Genomic DNA, 13280 nt, shown 5'->3' on the forward strand with positions numbered 1-13280 from the left:
TTTTTAGCCCTCTCTTCATCAAATATTTCAAAAGTATTTTCCCTCATATCAAGAACATTTCATATTTTTTTTCAAAGAAATTTTTTTATTCTCTTTTTTTTTAGTCACATTCTTTTCAAGAGGGCCCTTTCATCACTTTGCAGCTATCATTCGTCACCATTTTTAACTTAATCATCCCTTTCTTCAAAAACTAGGGCTTCAACAAAAGGATCAAGGCAAAAATACGACTTCCAAACAAAAGGCTACAGGCTCAATGAGCTAATTAGTGGTACAATATCTGAAAATGCTAAAATTCACAAGACATATCAAAGAAAGCCTATTATCATCTTCTAAACAGAGCAACACTTTTATTTCGCTTCAATAACATGCAGGGCAAGTTCTAGACTAAGATGCAAACCATGGAATATATGTACGAAATCCTCACCCCAAATGGCACAAGTATCAATCAAGATAGATCAATTCTACTCTAAGACAGATAAGATCATAGTGAACGACAAAATAAGAATAAGCTATATACAGATTCACAACCCTGAGCCTAGGTATTAGAAAGTCTGCTATTTTATTCATTACTCAAGCACTCAGAGGAAAATACTACTCAAGCTTAGGCCTAAATATGCTAGTATCAAACATGTCACAAAGGTTTTTCTTCTCCCTCTTCTACTACCCCTAAAAAAATCTAATCCTAAAAATAAAAAAATTTTACCCGGTACATCCCCTAGAAAAGAACAGATGCAAAAAGAAAAACTAATAGAGATTATTATCTAACTAAAACTAACTATAACAAAAAGAAAATATTTTTGAATTTTTTTTCATTGGACCTTAATCCCTCAAGAGAGCTGTCCACAAAATCCATCATCGGGAAAAGTCCAAATTTTGTGAATTTTTTTCTTTTTCATTTTTTTTCAACTTTTTAAATTTTTTTTACAAAAATCATTATACTAAGAAAGAGTACTATAACAAAGCTAAGATAGCACAGAAAACAACCCGACAATCTCCTCACCCCACACTTAAAATAGTGCAATGTCCTCAATGCATCCAATAAATAACAAGAGGGTAAAAGAGACTTCATGGTAGGCCAAAGGTCGAAGCATTAGCATCTCACTGGATACTAAGACTTCTCCCAGGTATGGTCCTTTGTGCAGGTACCCCACACTTAGTTCCACCCAACACTCACTTTTTCACACACTTAATAGCTTTGACACCATGCTCCTACTCCTACAAAAAAAAAAAACAATACTACAAAGATAACACAATAAAAAAATAAACAAAAGTAAAAAAGAAAAAAATAGAATTAGGTTGCCTCCCAACAAGCGCTTGATTTAACGTCGCGGCACGACACCATCACTTTTATAACTTTTTCTTTCACTTTTAGGATATGAATTGCGCCCCCACTTTTGCATCAATTATTCTGTCATGTTCCTGAGGCGGTGGTGTGAAAATAAAGGAACCAAGCAATTGCACTTCTTGACCTTCAAGTGAGGGATGTCATTTTGTCTCCTTGGCATCATAAATTTCAAAATGTATGCAATTTGTTCCCTATCCATTGACTCCTCCATATGCTCGAATGGATCAATTCTCGTGTCACCAACTAAACACAATTTTGAAAACTGTTTAGAATGAGGGTCAATGCGCTCCAACTCTAGAATCGCTTCACTTTTAACATCCTCACTTTTACACACTTCGTCAACCTTGGCATCATCAACAAAATTTTGGTTGAATGGTTGGAATTACCCTTTTTGCTCCATAAGTTGGCCAGTATCTACAAAATTGGTTGTTGGGCATCAGACACCTCAACTTTTTTATGTAAGATAAATAAATCACAGTCATAATAGAGATTAAGACACAATTATGCAATTAATCTAGAGTTAGAGTTTAAGGAAGCGTACCGTTAAACTCCATGGATTTAGCAGCGACAACAACCAAAGATCAAGCCTGAGACCAACTTCCACGATCCACTTGCTACGCGCTCTCACAGTCCGGAGAACTTGACTGATGGGACGTCTACCGTTACCATGTATTCAAGAGGAAAAATACTCTAGGGTTTTTCTGATAGCTAGGGAAAGGGGGTTGGCCTCTATTTATAAAGAGTGTCTACCCATCACAGGCCAATTATTATTAGGCCTCATTTATCCACACACATAGTACTTAATATTAGGCCTTTTATTTATCCACCACTTGGGCCACGTCACTATCCTTTCAGGCTATAACCAATTAACGCAAGTTCAAATTCTAACATTCTCCTACTTGGACGCCAACGTTAATTGAGGACAAGAAAATAATTTTAAAAAAGATTTTAGACTCTATAGTGGCCACATTACTCACATAGCCAAGGATAGAATGACCCATATAGCAATCCATCTAGTCTCAATAGAGAACACTAACAATGAATCATAGCAGGCATCACACCATTTCAAGGTATGAATTTGTAAGAACTCTATTCAGGATATAGGTAGCTGTTTTTAAGGCTTCACCCCCAAAGAGACTCGGGCAGGCTATTCCTTGAGATCATACTTCTCACCATTTCCATGAGAGTACGATTTCGTCTTTCAGCCACACCATTCTGCTCAGGAGTACCTGGCTTGGTATATTATGCTATTATCCCACATTCTTGCAAAAATAAAGCGAAATGCCTCATACATTGACCAGACTCATCATATTTTTTGTAGTACTCACTAACACGACCAGACCTCACTATCTTAATGGACTTCCCATGCCATTTTTCAACTTCAGTCTTGTAAATTTTAAACTTTTCAAGTGTTTCAGATTTTTCTTTGAAAAGATATATATAACAGTATCTTGAAAAGTCATCAATAAAAGTAATAAAATACTTATGATTTGTCAAAGTACGTACATAAGGTTCACTAATATCAGTATGAATAATTTCTAAGAGTTCAGAGCTCCTAATGGAACCCTTTCTCTTAACCTTGGTAATTTTATCCTTAACACAATCAATACAAGTTTTAAAATCTTTTGGATCAAGAACAGGTAAATATTTTCCTTTACCAATCATTAATTTCTTTCTTTAGATATATGATCAAGATGCCTATGCCATACCAGGTAAGACGTTTTACTCATAACAAACCTTTCGTGGGCAATATTTTTAACATGCATTGCAGAAAGAATTTCATTCAACACATTCAAGCGATATAGACCATCCCTTAAAAAAGCATCAGTAGCAACATGTGAATCATAGGAAATTTTAATATTACCATTATTTTGTTGAAATAAATAACAAGCTTTGTCCAAAAGGGAAACCAAAACTAATTTTCGTCCCATAGACGGTACAAAAATAGTATTTTCCAAACGAATACTAGAATTATTTATAAAAGGTATTCTAGATGTCCCTATTTACTCCTCTTTTGATTTGAGTCCATTTCCCACAACAACACTGGATTCATCCTCTTTTGGCTTCTGTCTGCTTACTAAATCCTGCAAGTCATTGGTTACATGAACAGTTGCACCACTATCCAACCAACAAGAATTTAAAGGGACATGAACAAGACTAGTTTCAAAGAAGACAAAAGCCAAAAGATTACATGATTTCTTTTTTTGGGGACAACCAGCTTTCTTATGACCTACTTGTTTCCAATTCCAGCACTTGATTTCTTTCTTAATTACAGCTTGAGGACCAAGATGATTATGAGACTGACCTTGGTTAACACCAGACTTATTAGTGTAACAACCCGGCCAGTCGTTTTGAGGAATTTAAGTCCTGTTCGGCGGAATTCGATCTTGAGCAACTTTATATTATGTGTATTGACTTGCGTGCGGGGTTGAATTCAGTTACCGGGTAATTCAGAGTCAAATCAAAAAAAGGATTCAAGTTTTGGAAGCTTAAGCGGTAAGAGTTGACCGAAATTTAACTTTTATGTAAACAGTTTTGAAATGGGTTTTGGATAATTTCAACAGCTTTGTATGATGACTTTGGACTTAGGCATGCATCCTGATCTGAATTTGGAGGTCCATAGGGTGAAGCATTTCAGCGAAAGTTGGAAAAGTGGAGAGATTTGACCAATAGTTGACTTTGGTTATATCGGGGTCAGAATGCAATTCTGAGAGTTGGAACATCTCCGTTATGTCATTTTGGACTTGTCTGCAAAATTTGACGTCATTGTGGGTTGATTTGATAGGTTTCAACACGGGTTTTTAAAGTTGTAAGATTTGAAAATTCATAAGTTCGATTCATGGTGCGATTCATAATATCGACATTGTTTGATGTGATTTGAGTCCTCGAGCGAGTCCATGTTAGGTTATGGAACTTGTTGGTATGCTTGGACGGGGCCCCGGGTGTGTTTCGGACGAGTTTTGGATGGTTTTAATAGTTTTGGACAGGTCTGATTCTGGTGTCTCGCACCTGCGAAATCTTGGAGCGCAGGTGCAGCTCCGCTTCTGCGTGAGCCTGGTCGCTTCAGTGATCGTTGAGGCCTAGGAGCTCGTTCACTTCTGCCGAAGCTGGCTCGCAGGTACGTAGACCGCTTCTGCGGTTTCGCGATCGCTTCTGCGAAGGAGTCTGCTTATGCGCTACAGTCATCACTTCTGCGGCGCCGCATGTGCGGCTATGTTGTCCGCAAATGCGGACCTAGGCCTGGTAAGTTAAGTTCGCAGATGCAAACGTTTCTCGCAAATGCGGTTCCGCAAATGCGCTTATTTGTCCGCAGATGCGGAAGTGCTGGGCAGAATCATATAAGTCGAGGGGTTGGCCATTTTCTTCAATTTTGAGTTTTAGACCTCGGTTTTGGGAGCTTCTTTGTGGGTTTTGCAAGAAAATCGATTGGGTAAATATTCTTCACCTAGTATTTATTATATTCTATGATTTTGTCTTCATTTTTATCATTTAATTTGTATTTTGAGTTGAGGAAAATTGTGGTTTTTGAAGAAAGTTTTCAAAATAAAAAATCTTGATTTGAGGGACGAATTGGTATCGGAATTTGATAATTTTAGTATGGTTTAACTTTTATCGGAATGGGTGTTCGGGTTTTGTAAAATTTGTCAGGTTTCGAGGTGCGGGCCCGGGGGTCGACTTTTGGGTCGATTTTTAGATTTTGATAAAGATTGAGACTTTATGATCTGGAATAGTTTCATATGAGTTTATTTGTGCTTTGAAGTGATTTTTGATAGATTTGAGCCATCCAGAGGTCATTTCACCCGAGAAGTTCATTTTAGAGTATCGCTTTGTCTTCTTTGAGGTAAGTATCTAGCCTAACCTTGTGTGGGGGAACTACCCCTTAGGATTTGAGTCTACTATGCTAATTGTAGTCCGTATACGTGAGGTGACGAGTACGTGCTCGGACTTAATTGTAGAAATTGGCTTTTTAGGGTTCTTAGGTCCTTGTATTCATTGAATATGCAATTGTTCTTATTATGATTACGTTCCTTAATTACTAGTTTCACCTCTACCTACTTCATTAGGATCAATTGCTTCATGATTTACTCTTATCGTTTACTTGATTCAAATATGCCTTGATTGGAACTATTATCTCTTCCCTTACCATGTTATCGTTTCCCTAACTGCTTATCTTTATTTGAAGTGGTAGTTATCCCTTTTGTAAATGTTCACCCTTAATTGAGGTTATGGTTATCTTTTCGCTGCCTACCTTTATTTGAATTTGTTGCATCTCATTCGTAATTGTCCAAACATAAAAGAAGCTTAGATATCCTATGCCTTAGTTGACTTGCCTTATTTGGAATTATTTGACTCGTGTTAGGTTCTTGTTGTTGAACCGTATATTGTGGGATCATTGTTACATATTATTTTCTTCCCTGTTGAGTTGTTCTTATTATGCCTAGTATTCTTTATTGTGGCTATTCCTTGCGAACTAGTTTTACCATTTCTTGTGATCGAAGGTTCTTGAGTTGATTTACTTGTCGTACCTTGTTTTATTGTCATTGTTGTTGTTGTATTTGTTGTGGTGATGCACGAGGTTTCTGTCGTGCGGTTGTTGTTATTGTGATGCACGAGGTTTTTGCCGTGCGGTTGTTGTTATGGGGTTGCACGAGGTTTCTGCCGTGCTGTTGTTACTATTCTTATTTGCACATGCGGTGTGACAAGGCAGTATATATCTATATGTAGGTTGCTCATGTGGCGAGACAAGGCGGGAACATTGTTATGCGTGTGTGGTAAGACAAGGCGGGCATTCAATTTACTATTGCACACGTGGCGAGATAAGTTGGGCTATGTCATGGATTAATTTGTGATGATTTGTGATGGCCTAGGGGTATTCTTGTTGTTGATATCTATGTAGTGGTACACTTACCTATGTGAGCTTTATCTTGTGAAAGTTGTGAGAAAAGATTCTACATGCTGTCTGTTCCTTTTCTTATGGTTACTAGCTGGTATAAACTATGTTAGGACACTTGCACAAGCATACACGTAGTTAAGCACTCTTATCGGTTAAGAGATTTTCTTGATATTGTTGAGTATAGATGTACACCCTTGTTACTTGCCTTCTATGTGAGAATGGCTCTATTTGGCACGTGAGTCATCACTGCGGTTATGAAGTGTAATGAGGGCACAGGATGCCAAGTGTTAGGGTTTAGTTATTGAGACCCGTGAATTGTTATTAGCCCGAGTGTCGGTACCTCGTGGAGTTTATTGACTAAAATCTATTGTGAAAGTGGTAGTTTTGTGGAGTTATTACTTGTCCCTTCTTTATCTATGATTTTTAGATTTAGGTTGTGTTTCCGTTCATTCTTCTGTGTCATTATTATGGTATTCCGCTGATAATTGTTGTTTTCCTTTCTTATTGCAATTACCGTATTGTTGGCCATTTCGCGTAGTCTTTATGTAGATATCATACTTTGTTGTTCCTATACTTATACTTGTGCATGTTATTTAGTCCAGTAGGTGTCTTGACTGTTCCTTGTCACTACTTCACTGAGGTTAGTCTTGATACTTGCTGGGTACCACTGTGGTGTACTCATACTACACTTTTGCACATTTTTGTGCAGATCCAGGTATTTCAAAGTCCGTTGAGCATTAGCTAGCTGTGCGGATTACTACTGTGGAGACTCAAGGTAAACCTGCCGCTGCGTTCGCAAGTTTTGGAGTCACCTTCTGATCTGTATTCATAGTGTTTACTTTGTTTCAAACACTTGTATTTAGAAAAATGTAGTAGAACTCTGTAGAGCTTATGACTTGTACTACCGGTTTTGTGAATTTTAAATTTGATAGAGAATTCCATTTCAAAAGTTGTTAGATGTTATTTATTATTGTTGTTATTCAGTAAATGTTAGGCTTACTGTAAGGCCCCGTAAAATTTTACAAAAGAAAAATAATGTTTCATGGTGCTAGACTAGGCTTACGTGTTTGAACAATACACCGGAAAATAAAGGAAAATATTTGGTAGAAAAATGCATTTCTGCAGTCCATTATGTGACCGCAAAATCACCCTACGGGCCGCATAATGGCCGCAGAAGTGAGGCAGGAGAGGGCCAGTTCGGATGCAATTCTGCGGTCGACTATGCGACCGCATAACTGTTCTGCTGTTCATTATGCGACCGCAGAACAGGTCTATGGGCCAAATAGTGACCGCAAACACAGATAGATTTTTGCCGGTTTTGGACAGCAATTATGCGACCGATATGCAGTCCGCATATCGATTATGCGATCGCAGACCTTGTTCCGGAGCTCCATTTTTGGGTTTTTAAAACCCGACCCTACTTCGTTTAATACATACTTTGGGCTATTTTTGAGAAAGCATCTGACATTTTATAGTGAGAGAGAGTTCCCTAGAGTGAGAAGGTATTCTTCAATAATTGTTCTTCAATTCTTGCTCTAAATTTGGAAGATTAAGAAGGGAAACTCACTAGGTCTTCATCCTAGAGGTAAGATTCTACACCCTAACTCCTAATTTCGAATTATCTAAAAATGGGTAATTAGCAAGACACTTTTTGGGCATGAAAGTTGTTTATTTTACATGCATGTGATATCAAGGGGTGCAGGAAGATTGTTGAACAAAGCATGGTAAAGATTGGGTTGTGGGATGATGGAATTCTCTATAAAAGGACCTTGAAACCTTATGCATACCTAGTGTTTGAAAAAAATGCTCAAATGAGCTAGAACCATGATCATCTTCCTAATTTTGGTTCAATTTGTTATATTTCAAAAATAGATTGAAGTTGCTAAGAATATTGGAACATTTAGAGTGTAAGGAACCTCAAGTGAGGTATGTTGGCTAAAACCTTCTTTAAGAATTGGAATTCTTACTATCCTTGTAGGTTCCAAGATGCTGATTACAATCGGGTATTCCGATAAGTTTTGTGATAAAGATATATGTTCAATAAATGTTTCAAATGCTCTAATCATATTGCATTATGAATTGAGGATGTGTTCCAAACTATGGATTGTGTATCCGCATGTTATAATTTCAAGTCGTGATTTATGTGAAGGTTATTATTCCAAGATGTGTAGAGATTTTCATTGTGATACACCTCCACCCGCATATATTGGGGTGAGGCAGCATGGCCGCTTTGTGTAGGGATTATGGTATTATGGGACTGCACCTCCACCCGCATACATTGGGGTGAGGCAGTACGACCGCTTTGTGTATAGTATTGGTATTGTTGTGGCACCTCGCAACCCATATATATATATATATATATATATATATATATATATATATATATATATATATATATATATATATATATATATATATATATATATATATATTGGGGTGAGGCGGCATAGCCGCTTTGTGTTGGTATTGGTATCGTTGATGCCTTTTCACCCGCATACATTGGGATGAGGTGGCATAGCCGCTTTGTGTAGGTTTTTTGTACTGTGGTTATACATCCACCTGAAAACATTGGGGTGAGGCGGCATGGCCGCTTGAGTAGAATTGTTTTATTATACTTACACCTCTACCTGCATTCATCGGGTAAGGCAGCGGGGCCACTTTTTGTAAAGATGGTTACATAGGATCTCATCTTAAATCCTATGAATGTTTTCTTCAGTTAGATCCTCCAGTGTTTTTGAGTACTGATCCCGAGGAGGACCCCCATGACTTCATTGATGAGATGCACAAGACTCTTTGGGTTATGCATGCTACAGAGACGGAGGGAGTGGAGTTGGCCTCCTACCGCTTGAAAGGGGTGGCATGTTCTTGGTTTGAGTTGTGGGAGGAATCCCGTGAGGAGGGAAGCCCTCCGGCAAGGTGGGGTGAGTTCACAGATGCCTTTATGGATCATTTCTTGCCTGTCGAAACTAAGGCAGCTCGTGCCACTGAGTTTGAAAGCCTGAAGCAAGGTAGTATGAATGTGTGAGAGTACCATATGGAGTTTGCGCGCCTGTCCAAGTATGCTATTCACATGTTGCCTACTATGGAGGCTAGAGTGCGCCGGTTTGTTTAGAGCCTTAGCCCCTTGGTTATTAATGAGGCCGCTACAACTGCCTTAAATTTCGATATGAACTATGGTAAGATGGTGGCATTTGCTCAAGCTACTAAGACCCGTAAATTGAAGAATAGAATGGAGCTTCAGAGTAGCAGCAAGGCCCGATCTGCGGGCAACTTTGGTTGTTCTTCCGGTGGTGGTGGTGGTAGGTCTGCAGTGAGGGGAGGGTCATCAGAACCATCCCAATCATTCGCCCAGTCTTCGATGGGTACACAGTCATCTGGACCCAGTCAGGGCAACAGGGGACCCCACCAGCAGGGTCGGCCCGACAGAAGGTGTCAGCAGCGGAGGCTTCCATGCCCTAAGTGTGGGAGGATGCACTTTGGGTCCTGCTTCATGGACCTACCCGTATGCTATGGTGTGGTGTGAGGGGTCACATTCAGAGGGATTGCCGCTCGTTCCGCCGATTTATGGGCAGAGGTGCGGCACAACCAGCTAATTCTGCAGCTACTACATCTACAACACCTCCAGCTCGAGGCACCCCAGCATCCACAAGGAGTGGTGCAGCTAGGGGTGGTGCACAGAATTCGGGAGGCTTCTCCAGATGTTGTCACTGGTATATTGTCTGTCCAATCCCATGATGTATATGCTCTTATTGATCCCGGTTCCACTTTGTCATATGTCACTCCTTATGTTGCTATGGAATTTGGGATAGAACCAGAACAACTTCATGAGTCGTTCTCTGTATCTACTCTGGTTGGTGAGTCTATTTTGGCCGTGCTAGTTTATATGGATTGTGTTGTCACGTTGTGTGGTCGGGATACTATGGCTGATCTTATTGAATTGAGAATGATCGATTTTGATGTGATAATGGGGATGGATTGGCTTTATTCTTTTTTTGCCAAGCTTGATTGCCGAACCAGGATTGTTAGGTTTGAATTTCCAAACGAGCCAGTTATTGAGTGGAAGGGTGATGATGTAGTTCCAAAGGGTAGGTTAATTTCCTATCTTAAGGACACAAAGATGATCAACAAGGAATGTATTTACCATTTGGTCCCGGTTACAGACACCGATGCTGAGGCACCTACAATTGAGTCCGTGCCTATTGTGAATGAATTTCCGGGAGTCTTTCCGGATGAACTCCCTGGGATCCCACCAGACAGGGAGATTGATTTTGGGATTGATGTGATGCCAGACACATATTCTATATCTATTCCGCCCTACATAATGGCACCGGCAGAATTGAAGGATCTAAATGAACAATTGAGAGATTTGTTAGAAAAGGGTTTTATCCGGCCAAGTGTGTCGCCGTGGGGCGCGCCGATCCTTTTTGTAAGAAAGAAAGATAGGTCACTAAGAATGTGTATTGACTATCGGCTGCTTAATAAGGTCACAATCAAGAATAAGTACCCACTGCCAATGATAGATGACTTGTTTGATCAATAGCAAGGTGGCAGGTACTTCTCCAAGATTGATTTAAGATCCGGGTATCACCAATTGAAGATCAGGGAGCGGGATATTCCAAAAACATCTTTTAGGACCCGATATGGGCATTTTGAGTTTCTAGTGATGTCTTTTGGGCTAACAAATGCCCCAGCAGCCTTCATGGATCTTATGAATTGCATTTTCAGGCCGTTCCTCGATTCTTTTGTGATAGTGTTCATTGAAGATATTCTTGTTTATTCATGAAGTCAAGAAGACCATGCCGATCATCTCAGGGTAGTTCTACAAACCCTGTATCAGCACAAGTTATATGAAAAGTTTTCAAAGTGTGAAATTTGTGTTGAATCGGTCACATTCTTGGGTCATGTTGTCTCTAGAGAGGGGATTAAGGTTGATCCTCAGAAAATTGCAGCTGTGAAGAATTGGCCGAGGCCTACAACTCCAACGGAGATTCGCAGTTTCTTAGGCTTAGCTGGATATTACTGAACATTTGTGTAGGGATTTTCTACTCTTGCCTCTCCATTGACTAAATTGACACAAAAGGCAATTAAGTCCCAATGGTCAGATGCTTGTGAAAAGAGTTTCCAGGAGTTGGAAGTAAGATTGACTACGACACCGATGTTGACTCTACTAGAGGGTATAGATGGATTTATGGTATATTGTGATGTGTATTAATGCAACATGGGAAGGTGATAGCTTATGCTTCTAGGCAATCAAAGAATCATGAAAGAACTATCCAACACATGATTTAGAACTTGTGGCAGTCGTATCTGCATTGAAAATTTGGCATCATTATTTATATGGGGTCCATGTTGATATATTCACGGACCATAAGAGCCTTCAATATATTTTCAAGTAGAAGGAATTGAATCTGAGGTCGAGAAGATGGCTTGAGTTACTCAAGGACTATGACATTGATATTCTATATCATCCGAGAAAGGCCAATGTTGTGGCAGATGCTCTTAGCCGTAAATCGATGGGTAGTTTGGCTCACTTGGAGGCATATCAAAGGCCACTGGCCAAGGAAGTTCACCGATTGGCTAGTTCGGTAGTTCGTCTTGCGGACTCTAGTGAAGGAGGGGTAATTATGCAAAATAGGACTGAATCATGTTTGTTGTGGAAGTCAAAGAGAAGTAATACAATGATCCATTGTTGGTGCAGTTGAAAGAGGGGATTCATAAACATAAGACCATGGCCTTTTCTCTTGGCATGGATGATGGTACACTAAGGTACCAAGGGCGACTAGGTGTTCCAAACGCGGATGGTCTCCATGAAAGAATTATGACTGAAGCTCACACTTCTAGGTATTCCGTGCACCCAGGTTCTACGAATATGTATCATGATCTTAAGGATGTCTATTGGTGGAATGATATGAAGAGGAATGTAGAGAAATTTGTGGCAAAGTGTACAAACTGTCAGCAAGTGAAGGCCAAATACCAATAACCCAGTGGGTTGGCACAGAACATAGAAATTCTAATGTGAAAGTGGGAAATGATTAATATGGACTTTGTGGTAGGATTACCGCGCACTCCGCGCAAGTTTGACTCAATTTGGGTGATTGTGGATCAACTCATGAAATCAACACACTTTTTGCCGATTAAGTCTACCGACACAGCGGAATAGTATACTCAGTTATATATTATAGAAATAGTCAGGTTGCATGGCACCCCAAATTTCCATCATTTCTGATCGGGGAGCACAATTCACTACTAAATTTTGGAAGAAATTTCAGCAAGACTTGGGTACTCAGCTAAATCTTAGTACATCCTTACACCCGCAGACTAACGGGCAGGCAGAACGGACTATTCCAATGCTTCAGGATATGTTGCGCGCTTGTGTTCTAGACTTCAAAAGTAGCTGGGATGATCATTTACCACTCATAGAATTTGCATACAACAATAGCCACCATGTTAGCATTCAAATGGCACCGTTCGAGGCTTTATATAGTGGGAGATGTAGATCTCCCATTGGGTGGTTTGAAATTGGGGAGGCAGAGTTGATAGGGCCAGACCTCGTGCATCATGCCATGGAAAAGGTTAAAATCATTAAGGAGAGGTTGAAGATTGCTCAGAGTCATCAAAAATCCTATTCGGATGTTCGTCGTAGGGATTTGGAGTTCAAAGAAGATGATTGGGTATTCTTGAAAGTTTCCCCCATGTATGGTGTAATGCGATTTGTTAAGAAAGGAAAATTGAGTCCGAGGTATGTCGGAACGTTCAAAATCATTCAGAGGATCGGTGAGGTGGCGTACAAGGTTGAGCTACCACCTGAGATGTCATTAGTACACCCGGTGTTTCATGTGCCTATGTTGAAGAAAGTAGTTGGATATCCGACACTCATTGTTTTGGTTGAGACTATTGAGGTTAATGAGGAATTGACTTATGAAGATATTCTAGTTTCTATTATTGATCGGCAAGTCCGAAAGTTGAGAAACAAAGAAATTGCATCCGTGAAAGTGCTATGGCGAAACCAACAAGTTTAAGAGGCTACTTGGGAGGCCGAGG

This window comes from Nicotiana tomentosiformis, chromosome 10, assembly GCF_000390325.3.
Source record: "Nicotiana tomentosiformis chromosome 10, ASM39032v3, whole genome shotgun sequence".
NCBI classification, from domain to species: Eukaryota; Viridiplantae; Streptophyta; class Magnoliopsida; order Solanales; family Solanaceae; genus Nicotiana; species Nicotiana tomentosiformis.